Here is a 6,378-nt window from a genome sequence, read left to right on the forward strand (position 1 = left end):
GTGAGAGCGCCAAATCCTAACCACTAGACCACCAGGGAAATGCGGATTCCGCGTGTCAGCTCTCCTAAAAATTACTTTCCTGCCCGGAAATCGAACCTGGGCCGCGGTCGTCAGCAAGCTTTCACCTGTGCATCCAACAATGTCATTTCTTGTATCCATTGCTCCCGATGCGGTCTCCTCCACATTGGGGAGGCTGGAGACTCCTCGCAGAGTCCAGTCACGGCGCTTGAGGGGATATTTCCAGGACAACCGCAACAATCAACCCCATCGCCCTCTGGCCCAACATTTCAACACCCCCTCCCACTCTGCCGAGGACATGCAAGTCCTGGGCCTCCTCCATCGCCGCTCCCTCCCCACCCGATGCCTGGAGGAAGAACGCCCCATCTTCTGCCTCAGACAAATTCAAACCCAGAACATTAATGTAGACTTCACCAGTTTCCTCATTTCCCCTCCCCACACCTTACTTCAGTTCCAAACTTCCAGCACAGTGCTATCCTCATGACCTGTCCTACCTGCCAATCTCCCTTCCCACCTATCCGCTCCACCCTCCTCTCTGACCTGTCACCTCCATCCCCACCCCCATTCACCTATTGTACTCTTTGCTACCTTCGGCCCAGCACACCCCCACCCCCCAATTTATCTCTCCGCCCTGGAGGCGTCCTGCTTCCATTCAGGATGAAGGGCTTTTGCCCGAAAAGTCGATTTTCCTGCTCCTCGGAAGCTGTCTGACCTGCTGTGCTTTTCCAGCACCACTCTGATCTAAACTCTGGTTTCCAGCATCTGCAATCCGCACTTTTGCCTACCCAATAAACCCAGTGTGTCGATTTCACATCAACAAACTGACACAAGCAGACATAACGTGTGCAGAAACCCTAGCCACATTACTTTACATAAAAGACATCTGGGAAATGATGTCCAGACAACCCAACGCTCTCAGCATCATGGTAGCCCACAAACCTACCAACACACTTAAACAGCGGCTAATGAACCTGGAATAGCCTATACAAACAACCCGCAAACGAATGTTATTTACAAAATACCATACAAGGAAATATATACATGAACTCTGCTGCACAGTTCTCTGTGGCAAGAAATGCTGGGATGAGATAAGGAAGATGTTTTTCAGCCAAAACGAATCGGCACTGACTGGACAGCCATTTAAAATCAACGCTGTCAGGCCAGGATGGAAGATCCAACAGGATGAACAGATTTCTTATTTCCTGAAGATTTACAAAGCTGAGACTGGGTTTTGGTATTTGTTCCCTTTCCACTCCCAGGAGCCGCAGTGGTTGGCGAGGTGAGTTGGAGAAAGTGAAGTATGTCCATGAGCAGCGTGTGGGGCGATTTCAGCTTCCCCTCCTCTGACAGCGCTGTGACGTGACTCTGATGTTCTCAGGGACACTTACTGACGCAAGACAGTGAAAAGATTCACATTCCCGCAAATCAGGAATTCAAACCGTATGCCGGCTTCAGGACAATGAGAAAGATTAATTGGAGTGTGTGAAGAAGCTGTGAGCTGCATTTCAAACAGGTAGGTGGAGTCAGATGCGTCATCCATTGCGCCCCTGGCACTGAGCGTACCTGACGCCACCATACTGCAGAGTTCTGACGTTAACACGGACATGCGCAGCAATGGGAACATTCACAAGAGGAACAGCCAAAGATAATCACCGTCACTGCTTCCCTTCCATTGTCCCAACTTGGTGAAGCAGTATCTTTCACTGGCAAATAAAACACATTCGTCCTCAGGTGCCTGCTTCATTTCGATCACGACTTCACGCCCCTCACTGTTCTCGTCTCATTTCCAAACACTTGGCTCATAGCCTCAAAAGTAGCTCTGTGGGTATCTGCTTGTTCCACCCTGACAGGCAATGGGTTGCAGATTTCCAACCCCTCCACTGATGTGAATCTTAAAGAAGAAACCGGGGAACAGTCTTCCTTTCTTTTTGACGACATTTCTCAACTGTAGTCGGCAAGGTTCACACCTGCGTGGGGAAACCGCATCGATCTCAAATCCATCGTATTAACCACTCGACCCACGAATAAAGAACCACACTGACAGCTTCATTTTCCAGGTCTCCCTGCCTGTGGAGCTGAGAAAGAGTGAGTTATTGCTGGATTTGTTTGAATACAATCACTTCACAGGTTTCGAAAGGGTTACATATCTGCACATGGCGAGTCTGGTTGTTTCATCACGAAAGATGCAATAAACTTTCAGTTAAAAGCAAAAACAGAAATTGCAGGAGCAACTCAGCAGGTCAGGCACCATCGGTGGAAAGAGAATCAGAGACAATATTTCAGAACTCTGTTTTCTCCCACAGGTACTGCCAAACCGGCTGAGTTCCTCCAGCAGCTCCTCTTTGTGTCTCTGATTCTCAGCATCCGCAGTCCTTTACGTTAGAAATTAAATCAATTCAGCCTCATGTGCAGGAATGAGAATCCTTTCAATTTCCCAAAAAATTGGCAGAGATTTCAAGGCATTTGGAAAAAAAAGTAAAAGTGACATTAGGAAGAACACTTTCTTGTCCCTGTCTGACCGTGACAAGGAGGCAGATTCAAGAACACAAAAGGGAATTCGGTGGTCATGTCCAAAGTAACAATGTGGAGATTTACAGGGCGAAGGCAAGAGAATGATACGAATAAAGACTCTCATTTACTTGCTGTGTAGAACCAGCAGAGCTAATGTGGGCCTCAAATTGCGCTGTGACACGTGTAGTGAATCAGAGTGAACTCACAGTTCAATCAACGGAAGGTGGGGATTTAGAAAAGTTTATATTTATACAATCTCCTCACGTCAACGCAACAACAAAGTGGTTTAATTATCCGCCAGTGGAGAGAACCCGGTTCCTGGAGATGGGACAAAGAGCTGGCTCAGGGATATCAGTCCACATTGCTCTCTTTGCCACGAGTTCAGACGGAGAACATTGGAGGGACAAAGGAGAGAATAACGATCTGTGTCGGAGGGTGACTAACTGTTCATGGAGACTATTCCTGGCTAACAATAAGTCGTGTGTAACAGCAGACGATGTGATAACAAGGCCTCGTGTGGGTGTGGTAGGGATCAAGGGCATGCGGGAGTTCGGGTCCAAATAATATTGAACTCGATCTTGAAGACTGGAGGATTCCAAACGGAAAATGAGGCGCTGGTCTTCCATCTGGAGCAGAGCTTTGCTGGAGCACTGCTGCATGCTTGAGACAGAGATGTGGGCCAGGGAACAGGGTGGCGTGTTAAAGTGACAGGCAACCAGAAGCTCATCGCCTCTGGGTGGGCTCAAACCACCAACCTTCCGGTTAACAGCCTAACGCGCTGACCAATTGCGCCACAGAGACAGGCGATGACTTGGGCTGCGCCATCGCTTAGGGGAGGCTATTAGTGAATTCATAATTCAGCCTCAATGCCTAGAATTACAATTGTCATCTATCAGTTTTACTTTTCCATAATAAAGCCTGGGAGATTTATTGTGGAGACACCGGGGACAGTCTGCAGACACATCCATGTCAGGAGGAACTAGCTTTCTTACTCCGGGCCGTCACCCTTCGAGCCTTTCAGTGTTTTGCCTGTTCCCGATTTCTCTCATTGGCTCGGAGGCGAGAAGGGGTTTGAATTCCTGATGTGCAGGAATGACAATTCTTTCAATGTCTCAGATCAGTTCATGTCCCGAGAACCTCAGAGTCAATCTCCCGGCCTCTTCCACAAGGGGACGCTGTCTGGACTGTCTCTACTCAGTCGGACAGTTCATCTTTCATTCTCCTCTAAATCCGCTTCCCAAAGAGTTTCAAAAGATTCACAAAGCTGGAGACTGGGATTTCTGTTTTGCTTCATGAACATTTTTCCATTTCCTAACTGACAATATTTTGCCAAAATCTCTTCCCAATTATACACCTTGCGTCATGTCCAGGGATGAGGAATTTCCATTTTGGAGAGACATTCCCAAGGTTGGGAATGTTCGCTTTGGAGCAAAGAAGGTTAACTGGAGATTTCCTGGGGCTGTTGGGAATGATGGGAGAAGAAGCGGTGGGAATGGGCAGATTAATGATCAGAAGAACCAATTGCCACTGACCAGAGTCAGTTACCAGAGGACAGAGATTGAAGTTCTTGAATGAAAAGCAGCACTTGTGCCGAATAAACACAGAGAATACTGCAGAAAGCCAACAGGTCGAGCAGCATCTGTGGAAAGGTAAACAGAGCTGACGTTGTGAGGCTGGTACGTTGTTTGTTCAGAACCCGAGGTTCCTGCATGGCAATCAATTCCCAGACATAAGAAAACGTGGCTTTATTGAGCCGGGTTTTGTGAAGTTTGAGCGATAGTGCAACCAACAGGAAGTCATTTAAAATCGCCAGCGAAGAAAGCATAGTCAGCAGGTTACCAGCCTGGGCGGGGGAGCCCCAAAGCATCTCTACGCCAACACCTTAAGTGTTCGGCCACAGCTAAGCGCCCAAAGTTGTGGTCTAAAATTTCTCATGGAATGGTTCTAACAGGAAAGGTGAGTATTGGGCTTGTCCTGTCCGCGCCATAGCCCCAACGTATCCTGTTCCCCTGGATTTGATCAGGACAGAGGAGGCTGATGGGAGATCGAACTGAACTACACACATTGATGAGGGATAGAGCGGGTGGGAAGGATCCATTCCCATGCGTAGAGAGATTAATAATCAGGGCCTAAAATAAGGAGCCACTTCAAGAAATTTGGGGTTCATTCAGCAAAGCTAATGTAGAACTGTTCACAGAAAATTGTGATGAAAGTCTCTCGAATTATTTTGATGAGAAGTGTTGATGATGCTAATACAATCGGTAGGATGAACGTAGATTGGTAAATGTATTTGGTGACAGTTCTGTTCTCGCCCTGTGAGCGAAATCTGGATCTGAAGGAATAAAAGGGACATTAACAACATCGATCTGAAATTGGATACGTGACAAGAAACAGAGCCATCATTAACAGTTGGCTTTTGAACTGGAGAAGGTTTCTCGTGAAATTAGCTTGAGGCTTGAGGTATGCAAGGTCAAGATAATTTAGGTAAAACACGGAAACGCTTTCCTCATTAGCAGACAGTGAAAGGATTACAAGACGCAAATTAAACATTTTCGATAAGTGATACAGTGGACTGGGAAGATAAGTATTATAAACTGTGAACAACAAAGTTCTGGAGCACAACACTTTCATTCAAAGACCGAAAACATCCAGGACCTGATTAATCAGATTGCATTGTGGTGCTTTTCTGCAAAACATCCACTTGCAATATCCTACAAAAGAGTGACAAAACCCATCCCTGTCAGCCCAGGATAGAAAATCCGAAGGGATGAACGTTTGCTGATTTTCTGAAGATTCACAAAGCTAAGACTGGGTTTTGGTGATTGTTTCCTTTCCACTCCCAGGAGCCGCAGTGGTTGAGGCGGTGAGTTGGGGAAAGTAAAATGTGGCCGTGAGCAGCGTGTGGGGCTATTTCAGCTTCCCCTCATCTGACAGCGCTGTGACTTGACTCCGATGTTCTCGGGGACATTGACTGACGCGAGACAGTGAAAAGATTCCCATTCCCGCAGATCGGGACTTCAAACCGTATGCCGGCTTCAGGACAATGAGAAAGATTAATTGGGGTGTGTGAAGAAGCTGTGAGCTGCATTTCAAACAGGTAGGTGGAGTCAGATCCGTCTCCATTTCGCCCGGGCCCTGTGCGTATCTAACGCCACCATGCTGCAGAGTTTCTGACGTTAACACGGACATGCGCAGCAATGGGAACCTTCACAAGGTGAACAACCAAAGATAATCACCGTCACTGATTCCCTTCCACAGGCCCAACTTTGTGAAGCAGTATCTTTCACTGGCAAAGGAAACACCCTTGTCCTCAGGTGCCTGCTTCATTTCGATCACGATTTCAAGCCTCTCACTGTTCTAATCTCATTATCAAACACTTGACTCAGCCTCAAAGGAAGCTCTGCGGGTATCTGCTTGTTCCACCCGAACAGGCAGTGAGTTGCAGATTCCCACCAGTCCCAATGTGAGTGAAATACCTTTCCCCCTCCACTGATTTGAATCTTAAAGAAGAACCCGGGGAGCAAGCTCCCTTTCTTTTCGACGACATTTGTCATTTTGTAGTCGGCAGGGTTCACACCTGCGTGGGGAAACCGCAATGGATTTCAAGTCCATCGCATTAACCACTCGGCCCACGAATGCAGAACCACACTGACAGCTTCACTTCCCAGGTCTGTCTGCCTGTGGAGCTGCGAAAGAGTGAATCATCGCAGAGTTTGTTTGAATCCAATCACTTCACAGTGATTCGAAAGGGTTAAATATCTGCACACGGTGTTTGCAGATATTTAGGTGTTTCATCCCAAAAGATGAAATGAACTTTCAGTTCAAAACAAAACTAGAAATTGCAGGAGG

This window comes from Chiloscyllium plagiosum, unplaced genomic scaffold, assembly GCF_037043375.1.
Source record: "Chiloscyllium plagiosum isolate Xiang-an unplaced genomic scaffold, Cpla_swu_hap1 HiC_scaffold_27, whole genome shotgun sequence".
Taxonomy (NCBI): domain Eukaryota; kingdom Metazoa; phylum Chordata; class Chondrichthyes; order Orectolobiformes; family Hemiscylliidae; genus Chiloscyllium; species Chiloscyllium plagiosum.